General features: G+C 32.8%; 1 protein-coding gene across 4 annotated transcripts in view; it reads right to left on the reverse strand.

Annotated features, from left to right (window-relative positions):
• AKT3 (AKT serine/threonine kinase 3) overlaps window positions 1–12,841 on the reverse strand; it is a 207,549-nt gene that overhangs the window by 150,963 nt on the left and 43,745 nt on the right. The window contains exon 2 of one of the 4 annotated variants that reach the window (XM_032466539.1): window positions 4,480–4,569. The exons of 2 other annotated variants lie outside the window; for them this stretch is intronic. The gene's annotated coding sequence lies outside the window, so the exon portion shown is untranslated. Of the gene's footprint in view, window positions 1–4,479; window positions 4,590–12,841 lie in introns of all 4 variants that reach the window. One more of the 4 variants, XM_032466538.1, reaches the window with a different exon arrangement.

Below are 12,841 nucleotides of genomic sequence, written 5' to 3' on the forward strand. Positions count from 1 at the left end.
CTCTAGAACATCACAATGAGGCCATTAATGACCTCTTTTCAGGTCTCATTCTTCTTAAATCCTTACATGATGTTGTGATAACTGCTCTCATTTGGCTTCTACAGTACAGCAATCTTTTTATTCTCTATCTCTTTCATAACTCCTTCCCTGACTACTTCTTCTCGTAAAGCCTAAATGCAATATGACTTCCTATATACTTCAATATAAAGAGGCCAAAGTATTGTTTCTAAGAATCAAGTGGTTCAGTTAGTAAGTGGAAATTAATTTGCCTATGATCTTAGCTGAAATTTACATTTTGCTAATCTGCCTCCTTCCCTCAAGATACTGCTTTAAAGCCACTTTATTAAAACTTTCCTCAATTATTTCCAGTCTAATTGTCTCTAATAAACCAAATTTTACATTATATTAATATATATTTTATGTCATCCTTAGATGAGTCCCAAGTCTTTTTAATTTCATCATGTTTACTTGCAACTAATATATGCAACCCCACCCCACACCCTCCTCCTTCCCTCTCTCTCTCCGTCTTTGTCTCTGTCTGCCTACCTTGCACGTGTGCGTGCGCGCGCTCTCTCTCTCTCTCTCTCTCTCTCTCTCTCTCTCTCTCTCTCTCTCTCTCTCTCACTCACACACACACACACACAAACACACACACACACACAGACACACACACACAGAGTACTTTACAAAGATAGCAAGCTCAATGCCCTTGTCTTCCAACTGGGGTTATTTCTAAACATACTACTCTTTATATATGCAGTTCTTAGTAAGCACTGTTGATTAAGGCTGTGTAATACTTGAATAACTAGTCAGTTTACTGCTAAGAAACAATAGAATCATACTTTAAAATCATTTTTTAAAAAAGAAATCTGACTTCCTTTGTTTTAGTTACTGGTATTCACACTGTTAGGTTATAAATCCATATAGGAAAGGAGATAATGTTTTGGAAAAAAAGATTAATTCCAAGCTATCTGATCCAATTTACTTGTGAAAATTGCTCTATAATATGTTGCAACTTGAATTTACATGAAAGCAGACACACTTTTTTTTTTAATGTTTGTCAAAGAAAGACTACTAAAGGGAAGAAACTTCTAGAAAATTATCACTACAGAATCATGAAGAACAACACATTTTAAGTATCTATGCAACTTCTATAATGTGAAGACATCTGCCACAAGACAAGTTTTGGTATGTACAAAGACCCATTCATGTGACAGACTTTTTAAAGTGTACCCAAGGCAATGATAAGTAAGATGAACTTTTCTACCAAATGCTTGACTTTGGATTTAAGTATCAAGAAAACTTAAATGAGAAAAACTCTAAGAAATGTAATTATATCTAAATTTTATGTATACAATATACTATCGTTTCCCCCTTTTTTGGAAGAAGTGCCATATTCATCTTTTAAAATGATAAAAGTTTTTGTTTTTGTTTTGTTGTTTTGTTTTCATCCTCAGTCTAATCAAAAGAAAAATAGGATATTCTGCTATGTGCCCATGTTCTAAAGGGTTTTGGCAAATCTAGTCCACTGTTGAAGGGAGAGATGTTTTGATCTGAGAGGTACAGGGACTCCGACAAATGCAAAATGGAGAAGATAGATGCATTTATTGCAGGATGAAATTTTGTCTACAGGAATAGGCTTGAGATACACATGCAAGAACTGTAACAGCACCCAGCCCACAGAGAAGAAAAAGGGTTTGGGGGACACAGAAAAGCAGGACCCACACAGATAGTAAGGGCTAAGCTCCTAGATACCCAGGGAGTATCAGGAGGTTGGACAGTCTCTAGGAATTTCATCCCTGGGGTCTGAAACTGCCTAAGCCGGTCTGCCGTTCACGTTGATATTCCATCCAACCCAAACTCCACGGGCTCCAGGGAAAGGTGAGAGAGCTCACCAAGAGAAGCTTGGCTGGCTGATCATAGCCGGCTGCTGGGCCAGGCCTACCTCTGTGTACAGGGTCTGCAACAGTGCTTGCTGGACAGCCTCTGTTTTATTATTTAACATCACTACAAGCTTCCTTACTTTTAGTACAAAACCAGAAGTCACCAAATGAGAGAACATTTTCAACTAAGAAAAAAAAAATTCTACTCAATACTCGAAGGTATAAAGAAAGTGATACTTATCCAGTATCAAGCACATAAGCACCTGAAAGGTGTATCTAGTAAAGTGACATGGTATAGCATTTCAAATAGTTCTGAAATACTGAATCAATCATAGTGACCATGACCATTGTTTTATGAATAGCTTTGATTCTGAAATGAACGTTCTTTGTATTTGATTTTAATTCAGCTTTTTTGTGGTTGATGCTATAAATATTGCAAAAATTATGTACTGCCCATGTTCACTGCCTAAATCTCACATAATAATATGTTTGTTAAATTAATTTTCCCTAAAATAGATAAAACAATTATTCCTTATTAAGGATTAATTACTTGCCAAATTTAATTTCCTAAAAAACCTCATTTCAATTATACACAAGTATTAGATTAGCTGTTTTCAATTTTTTATTTTTTTCAAACTCAATAGACTTTAAACTTTTAAATAACAGAAATACTTTGCAGGTAACCCCCTGGTTTCTAAGTGGTCTCAACTCTAAGTTCACTGGTAGCTTTTGGGTACTCTGGATGCTTTGTAGCAGAGAACACTACTATAAATAGTTGTTGAAGTTGAGAATGTAGTCACAAAGGTCTATTTAACTTGGTTAAATAGTACTAATCGGTACCAGCTAAGCCAGCCTTAAATCAAGGTCCTTGGAATGGAAGGGTGGGGAAGAGGAAGTGAAAGTTTTTAGCCCTCTTGCCAGGAACAGAATTGGCAGTAAACAAATACTTGCAATGGGCAAGCGTACCTTCGGCATAATTCCTGCCTCCTTTTCCAATACATATTTTCCTCCCACATTCTGCTCATTTCTATCAGTTTCAAATTTTCATGCTTCTTCCATCATATTGTACCATCTTTATCTGCCTTATCTTCCCCAAATGCTCCATATTTCAAAGTTTATGATCTTCCCAATATCTGATCTCAGCAAGGCAACAAAAAGAATGCAAACAGATTCAAAGAAATAAGTGAAAAGACATGCCTAAACCTTTTAAAAGGTAATTTAAAATTTTAAATACCCTGGCAACTAACAAAGTTATAATTTACAGGGCCTTAAGTAGAATAAGAAATTAAAATATAAACAATGTTTAATAAAGAAAATTGGGGGATATTAAGTTGGTATAAGAATGATCCTAGGAAATCCGTTGTTTATAAGAGATTTATAGATACTTATTTGGTTTAAGAAAAAATTTTCTTCTAGTATATATACTTGATAGTTACATAATATTGTTCTGTTATAACCCAATACTGATACTATCAAAGTTGGTATAGAAAGAAACAGTTTCTTCCAGAAGAGGCAACCATTTCATCACATTACATTCCTCATCAAACTCTCCAGTAGTTCTCTATTGTCTGCTACAATCAAGTTCAAACTCTTCAACAGATTAGGAAGTTACCTAGCAGAGTGTAAGAACTGAATAGTAACAAATGAGTCATGTTAGAACCTCAAGAACTAAGCTGAAGACTTGGAATCCCACCTTTCTCCATGAAGCCTTCTATAAAGTCAAAATGAAGAAATAACAATGAACCACCTCTTGTACTAATAATGTGACAAAGTTAAGCACTTAATTGATATATTGCCTTGAATTATTCTCTATGTGTTTCACATATTGGTCTTTTTCCCTTAGTAGATTATGGAAGCTTGGAAGTAGATTATGGAAGTTCTTATGTAGGATTTGTCTCATTCTACCTGTTGCTCCAACTTGGTTATTAATAACATATCCTTATATACTCTTAAAAGCCTCCTGTTATGTAGATATATTATATAGTCAGCCTACACTTGAAGTAAAAGACCATGTCTTAAATTTCTTTCCTTACATCAAGTACCAAATATATAAGCAATAAAAACTTTTATCAGTTTGACTAAACTCCAAATTCAGTATATTTTCTTGATTATAGTCTCACGGCTCTCTGTACTTCACTTAATTAGCATTTATCACAGTTGGTAATTATATATATAATTGAATATATACAAATATTTATATTTATAATAAATATATATATATATTTGAATGATTAGCTGTTTAATATCTGTGTCTACACTTGATTTTAAGTTCTGTAATCAGTAACACTCAACCAGGAGTGATGATTCTGCTCCCTGCCCCATTTGGCAGTGTCTGGAGACATTTTTGGTTATTGCCAGGTGCAGAGAGTAGGGGAGGGTAGACGCTGGCTGCTGGTATCTAGTGGGTAGAAACCAGGGATGCTGCTAAGCATCTTACAATGCATAATACAGCCTCCTACAACAAAGAAGAATTATCTGCTCCAAGAGGGCTGAGGTTGAGAAACTATTCAATGAGGGCAAAAACCTTGCCTATTTTGACTTACAATCTTCCCAGAAAAAGTGTTTGATGTGTATAAGACAGTCAATAAATACTTACCAAATTAATGAATAAATGCATCACTCAAGACCCTTTACTAATTCTTCTCATACTGGCTCCTTCTTGGTCCTTGCCTGCCTTTTGTCACATCTGCAAACCCATATGAGAGACTAGAAATTAAAGGTTAAAGTATAAGTAAATCTTTGAAATGTTCCAATTACTAATATATTGATAGATTAGCTGGCAAAAGAGCTAAAAATAGTCTTATTAACTAAATTTTATGTTCTCCATGTTATTAGAATTATTAAATTATAAAAAAAATTCTCAGGATTCTCCAAACCATCTTCTTATGAAGTACAGTATAATTTTATTATAACAAGTTTTGCTGTAGGTTAGCCATTAGGTTAAGTTCAAGATATAACAAACAATGTTCATAAAGACCAGAATAAAAATCTTAATCTTATCAAAGATAGTTACTAACACACTAAAACAAGCCCTTATTATAAAACAATTTCACCTAAAAACGCACAGCATGAGGCTACAGAACTCCATAGTATGCATTAAAATGTGAAGGCACTTTTATTCTTCCTTCAGTCATTAGGCACGACCAAAGGAGTTAAGAATCTGCAGACACTGAGTAAGAGGATAAAACAAAACTGAACACCTCCTAAGAGGATACAACAAAAACAGAGCAACACTTCTGTGATATTGCTGCCAAAAATGTACAACCTGAATCTAATCATGAAGAAACATCAGACAACCAGAAATAGAGGGATGTTGTACAGAATAATTAGCATGTAATCTTCAAAATCATCAAGGTCATAGAAGTAAAGACTGTGGAACCATTCCAGATTAAAAGAGAGACCTCCTAACAACCAAACGCAAGACCCCAGAGTAGAATTTTTCAATAAAAGACATTATTGGGTGAAGTGCCAAAATCTGCATGGGGCCTGAGGATTGGATGGTAGTGACTGATATATCAATATTAATTTCTTAACTTAATAATTATACTCTTCTCATGCTGGAGCCTGTCCTTATTTGTAAGAAAAATTCATCAAAGTATTCTGGGGTAATGGAGCATCTCACACTCCAATGGGTCAGAAAAAAAGGCTCTGAGCTATTATTCTTTCAACTTTTCTGTAAGTTTGAAATTAGTTCAAAATATAAATAAAAATAAATAAAATATGAAGGTTTCTACATTTGTATTCCCTCTTTGGATTCTGATATAGATTTATCTGTAAGTAAAGCTCTTTATTAAATAGGTTCTAGTAATAAATTTCATTCATTATTCACTCAACAAATATTGAGTGCCCAGTTTAGGACAGGCACTGGGAACATAGTAGGAAGAAGTGGACAAAAATCACTGTTTTTATGAAATTTATATTTTGATGGGGGAGAAATGAGTATATACCATGCTAAATTCTGGTAAGTCTAAGGACTAAAACACAAAACAGGAGGGAATATAAAGAGTTTGGAGGGGGTGGGGAAGCTAAAATTTTAGAGAAGGTAACCAACGATAGCTGTCATTGAAAAAGTGAATTTTAAGGAAAATTGAAAAAAATATGAGGAAGTTACAGGTAGATATTGGGAGGGTCGGGGGAGAGCTTTCTTGACATAGAGAATAGCAAGACTTTGAGATGAGAACATGCCTCACATGTTCCAGGAACACAAAAAAGTTGGAATGGTTAGAGCATGAAGAGCGGAGGCACAAGGGAGGGACTAGCAGGAATACGGTCCAAGAGGTAATGAGGAGCTCGGGATCATCTAGAGCCTTGAAGACCCCAGAAGGGACTCTGGCTTTTACTCTGAGTGAGATGGGAAGTCACAGGAGGTTTCTGAGCAGAGAAGCCACATCATGTGACTTAAGTTTCAATAGGATCTCTGGAGTTACTGCTAGAAAACAGAATAAGGACAAAGACAGTTTTGATAAGAGGGTAACATTAATCAAATTTAACTTCTTCACAATAGCCAGTCACATATTATAGAATACAATAAAAAACCTAAGTGAAAGCTAAATTAAGAAGTCAATTACATACCGTATCTTTCCAAAACAGTATGAAGGCTCAAGATTTACTTTACAAATTTTTTTAAAGAAAAAAAAAAACAATAAAAAATTCAAAAGCTTGTTCCAACTTTCAGGTTTCATTATTTTTTAAATCAGTTTATTTCTGATATTACTAATCTGAAGGTCACGTCTTAGTAAATATAAGAAATATACCTAACAGAACATTTATTCAATCTTATAACAACTATAGCAAATGCTGCAACCATGAAAGACAATTTTTTCAAAGAAAAAAATATGAACATATTTTAAAGAATATAGTAATATATATATATACACACACACACACATTTAAGAAATACAAGTATTTCATTGTTGAAGCCAAAATGCATAGAATTTTGATTCCTTAATCTCGGAATCTTTCTTGTTACCTGAACTAATCCAAATCCAACATCTCATAAGAAATTATGACACTAAGATAGTTTCTAAAAGTCAAAATAACGTTTTTCTTAGTATACTTGGTAATTATAAATGAATAAAGCATATACATTTTCCCCCAAGTTTCTGAAGAATAAGTTTAATATCTTCGTAGTAAATCTGAGTTTGAGATGCTTTGGCACTTATTTAGTGACTAAATTAAGTGAAATGGATAGATTTTAAATATATTTATTAAAATTAATCTTTCATTCCTAAAGACATTTATAAAACATTTATTCTCAGGCTAGATTGCTGATCATCTGTTCTTAAAATTTTTCATGTCAACAGAAAATAGTAAAACAAAATGATAAACAATGAACTTACTATACCTAATTTTAATTGCCAACCATGAAACTCATTTTGAGATGATGTGATCAAGCTAACACACCATTTCACAGAAACAAAGTATTTAGAGAAGGAAAGATAGTATCAAAATTATCTTTTTATCTGACTTAAGTATAATCAATGATCCCACCCTCTACAGATGGCTATGAAAACATCCAAAAAAATAAAAAATAAAAAGTTTCTATTTGACAGAGTGCACCATGCTCCACAAAATGGACTGTTTTCCAAACTATAAAGACTCAACATACTTTCTTTCAAAATCTTCGTTTCAATCACAAGTCCCTTCAAGACTTATCAAGTAATTTTAGAAAATAAGATATGTGAATGGTTAAAACACTGACCTTAGCACATCTGGCAATACAGATTATGCAAGGCAAAGTAAAGACTGTTGACATTGTATTTAAAATGTAAATCTCACCTTCCAAAATCATTCACCCACTGTTCCAGAAACATTTCTAGAATCAACCATAGCCTTCAGGATTAGGGCCAAGTTTTATAATGAATTTTCATGCAGGCTTATAGATTTGGTATCTGTCATTTACTTTATGACATAAAGACAGACTTACCTGAATAAAAAATATTTTAGCAACTTATAAAAGCAAAAAATGCTATTTCTAAGTATAATTACTCAACTATGAAATCAAATCAAATATCAAGTTTTCCAACTGAATGAAAAATCATCTCTCCATTCTTATTAAATATTGCCTACTAGCTACATAGTTATATGGATTACTTTAATGAAGAAAAATGATCCAATTTTATGTTTACTTTATTATTGTTGATAATTAATAAAACCAGTTAAATTTTTAAACCATCATTTTACTCTACTGAAACTCTCATAAGCTTTAAAAAGTGAACAGACTATTCACTAAGATTTTCTTTCTGGAGAATCTAATCACTGTAACAATCTTACCAATTAAATTATGTCAAATCTATAGCCCCCAAAAAAATCTCTAAAGTCATTTTTCAAAGTGGTATGCTATATTCCAGAAAATTCTGCTATATTTAAAACTCAGTACTCACAGATAAATAGGACATAATCCAAATTTTACAAATTTTATTAAATGTGTGAAAGAGTTACTGCTTTACTGTGAATCACTTGAAAGTTCACCTTTATTATTTAACTTTAGGCTTAAGTTCAGAGACCACCTGGATCAAAATGATCCAGCAGTCCTTAATGGGTATTTGTCTTTGTCACCATGAGCTAAAAAAGCACCATCAACTGACAATGAAAATTCTGCAGCACATTCAGAATAAGGAAGAACTCACAGAACAGATGTCCATACCAAAATCTTTGTAGGATACTCAAATTTAAACGAAAGCAATTGTGGTGATATAAAAAAAAAGGTTTAGTAAATCAATTTGGGAGGCTTCTAGACATGTTAGATCATCCCAAATGCATTTGGTAACTCTTTAGGTAAGAATATTAAAAAATACAGTATATTCCGAATAGTTTCTAGATTAGAAACCAAAGAAGTGTTACATTTATATCCTTGATAATTCTAGAATTTACACATCACCTTTCCTTTAAGGTTTAAAATTATATTCCCTTTCAGTTTATTTCATTTTAGACACAAATACTAATTTTGTTTTAATAGAGAACTCAGAAAAGCATAGTCTTCACATTTAGTTTTCACTTCATCAGCCTCATCAGAAGAACACTGAGACTAAGCAGAGTGGGCGTGAACACCCCTGGGGGCCGGCTCTGCAGCACGGCCGAAGCATGTTTACCCTGAACTGATTTCTTGTGCATATTTGTGAATGACAGAAAACTTCAGATTTATACACTAGATTACAGTCATATAAATGTTGGTAAAAATTCAACTTAGAAAAATGAAAACAAACTGTAAGTCACTACTTAAATTGCCTCTATTGCAAAATCCTTAACTCAAAATTTCCTCTACCAAGGTGCTAGATACTATTTTAATAACAGAATTAATTCCTTTTTTAATTTGTTGTCATAATCAAGCAGCGTTCAGAAAGTTAAGATTGGAAGGAAGGAAATCAGTCAAAATGCAAATAGTGAATCTTTATGAGAGAAAAATACAGCTAAATTTTAAAAATATGTATCTATAAATGCTGTTTATCAAAGGTAATCACATATTTTAAGGGGTCTTCATTCAGAGGTAATCTGAGTTAAACAAGGTTTACTAAATGTAAAGTTAAACAATACTGAGAAAATAATACCCCATACACTGGATTTATTTAATGATGAGTATAACACATGGGTATGCTGAGGGAAAAAATGGCTGTATTTTCAAGAAAATTTTTTAGTAAATTTATGCCAGTTTAGTATAGAGCAATGTGTTCATATCAAAATTTTAAGTATCAATTGTTAAATCCTCGGTACTGACCTCTAGAAAACAAAATTAGTTTAAAAATACACCGTAACAAAGAATGATAATAAAAGAAAAACACCAAAAAGAGTCTATATTTAACTGGCTGCTCAATCATTAGAAAGGTGTCCCATAACTACCATATGTTACTCAAATATGTTATCACACCTACAATTTCATCATATGTCTCCCAAGAAATTAATTAGCTCTAACTTTTTCAACTTTGACAAAAACGTCTGCATCAGTCAGATTACTAGCTGTTGCAAACATTTCAAAATTCAAAGCTTTCTTCAGCTTATATTTAACCTTTTAATTACTATTAATCATTCAGCAACATTTAGAACAACATTCATTAGACAGATGTCTAATTCTAGCATTTCAAATAATGTAAAGTCATTTACACATGTATTTACTTTTGGTGTACATTTGCTTAGTAATTTTTAAAAATAAAATTAATCTAAGGTCTAAAACTATTTACTGATACACTTCACAGCAGTGTTTAGCTTAAAGGAGAAACCTTACATTTTCATTTTGCCTAAGAATCTAAAAAGTCTAAGTTGAGATCATATAATTTGTGGCAATAAATTTAATAATTATAAAACTTATATAATTCCCAAAAAAAAGAAACCTAATAGGACATGTTAATTTTTAAAAGATTTTAAGCTATCAGCAGTAAAAGAAACAAAACTGACTAAGGGAATTTTCATAAATATTCCTCATTGAATTTTCTAAAAAGAGAAAAAGACTATTCCTACTGATTTTAAAATCAGTCAGCTCAGGCTATCCTCAGCCATGTAAACCAACTTTCATCCCCACCATTTTATTCAAACTACTCTGTAAAGGCTACCAATAACTTGCTAAGTATTCATTCAACAAATATTTATTGAGCAATGAATAAAACAGACAAAATACTGGTCTCATAGGGCTTACCTTCTAATGAGAATGAGAGAGAAAATAAGCATAGCATGTAAATTAGTAGTTTAAGTAAGTATAAGTAAAATAATAGTGTATTAGTAGTGCTTAGCGCAATTATCTCCTGATTCCTTTGTTAACAAAAAATTAAATTAAATTAAAATAAAATAAAATAAAATAAAATAAAATAAAATAAAAATCAAACAAAACTTGAATGATGAAAGCTTGCACAGGCTTCAGTAAAGCCATGTAGAACACTGCTCAATTCTCCTTTCCTTTATCTAACAAAATAATGGATAATCTATAAATAATCTCTGTCTAGTAAGGAATTAGATTTAAATTCCAAAGTTACTACTTAGGTTGAAGTAAATACTCAAGTTAATTAGAATGAGGGCAGCCACAGGAAGAGTCAAGCATATCCTGCTGGTAACTATCAGTCTTTTCTTTGCAGCTATCCAAGCTTTTGCCACTGCAAAGGAAAATGGCATCTATGAATTATACAATTTTTGAGCTGAAAAAACTTTAGAGATACCAGATGTCCTCTAGGAAGCTTTCCTTGACCTCCTTGAGGAAATTTAAGCGTTTCTTTCTGTTTATCCCAAAATTCCATAAAAAGTAGGAATGATGTTATTTATTTTTGTAGTCCTAGAAACTCTCTCAGGTCTGGCACAAGAGTTTGACTAGACTTTTCACTAATAAAAGTACTGCTTTAGAAAGATCAGTCTGCTAACAATAAAACAAAGATTCAAAGTCTAAGGCTTGTTACTGTTATAAAATTACTTGTATTATAAATAAATACACTACTCTCAACTAAGAAGGGAGCATACCTATTCATCTTCAATTAAGTATTAAGAACCTACCATTCACAAGGTTATATTAAAGGACACAAAAATGTATAAGACTGACAAGGTCCCTACCATCATAGAAAATACATTCTGGGGGAAAAACCATAATAAAAAAGAAGATAGACAGTAATACATTGCAATAAGTTCCATGATGGAAATTTACAGGGCACACTGATAAGAGTGTCTACTGCTTTTACTGGATTCTCAAAGGGTTAAGAGTACTTTATATAGGATGCACTGCAAAGGAAAGACAAGACTTTAAGTAGACATTGCAGGAATATAGTAGGTAATGAGATTAGAAGTTCAATTCAATCCAATTAACATTTAATGAATGTTACAATGCCTCATGTACTATGGTCCCAGCATGAATAAAATCCAATCTTAGTCACTGAAGAGCTTGATTCCAATAAGAGACATGTGATGTAAACACTACAGGATAATTAAATTATTTAAGGCAAAAGGTCTTTGACAGTCTTACATAGTGACAGATGTAGGAGCCAATACTTGTTAGAACAGGAAATTGGCCCTAACGTGCTTATTCTGATATATTCTCCCGTTTCCTAATTTCCATTATACCAGTCTTTTCATCTGAGTAACTCCAATTCATTCTTCAGATCTCCATTCAAATGTTACTTATTCCAAGAGTCTGACCCCCAATCCCACACAATAGGACAGAATCCTCCCATAGAACCCTTTATTATCCCTATCACATAAACAATTCATTTTAGCACCTGAAGTAAAGGACCATGACTTACAAAAAAATTTTTTATTGAGATACAATTCACATACCATAAAAACTATCATTGTAAAGTGTACAGTTTGGGGTTTTAGTATATTCACAAGCTTGTATAACCATCACCACTAATTTCAGTACTTTTTATCACCCTAAAAGGAAATTCTGAACCCATCAGCAGTCATTAGCAGTCACTCCCTCTTCCTTCGTCCCCTTAGCCCTCACACTGCTTTCTGTCTCTATGCATTTTGTCTAGTCTGGACATTTCATATAAATCGAATCATATAACACGTCTCCTTTTGCGTCTGACTTTTTTCACTTAGCGTAAGGTTTTTAACCTTACTCCCTGTTGTAGCATGCATACTTCATTACTTTTCTGGTTAAATAACATTCAATTTTATGGATTATTCCATATTTTGTTTACCCACGCAACAGTTATTAGACATCAGGGTTATTTTCACTTTGGAGCTATTATGAATAATGCTGCTATGAACATTCACATACAAGTTTTGTATAAACATATGATTGCAATTCTCTTCAGTATATACCTAGGTACAAAACTGCTAGGTCATACGGTAATACCGTTTAAGTCTTCAAGGCACTGGCAAATCATTTTCCAAAGCAACATTTTACAATCCCATCAGTAGTATATGAGGATTCCAATGTCTTCATATCCTCACCAACACTTTTTATTTTCCATCTTTTTGATTAGAGCCACCCTAATGGGTGTGAAGTGGTACCTCACATGATTTTGATTTGCATGTGTCTGCTG

The sequence above is a fragment of the Camelus ferus genome, chromosome 23, assembly GCF_009834535.1.
Source record: "Camelus ferus isolate YT-003-E chromosome 23, BCGSAC_Cfer_1.0, whole genome shotgun sequence".
In the NCBI taxonomy this organism is placed as follows: domain Eukaryota; kingdom Metazoa; phylum Chordata; class Mammalia; order Artiodactyla; family Camelidae; genus Camelus; species Camelus ferus.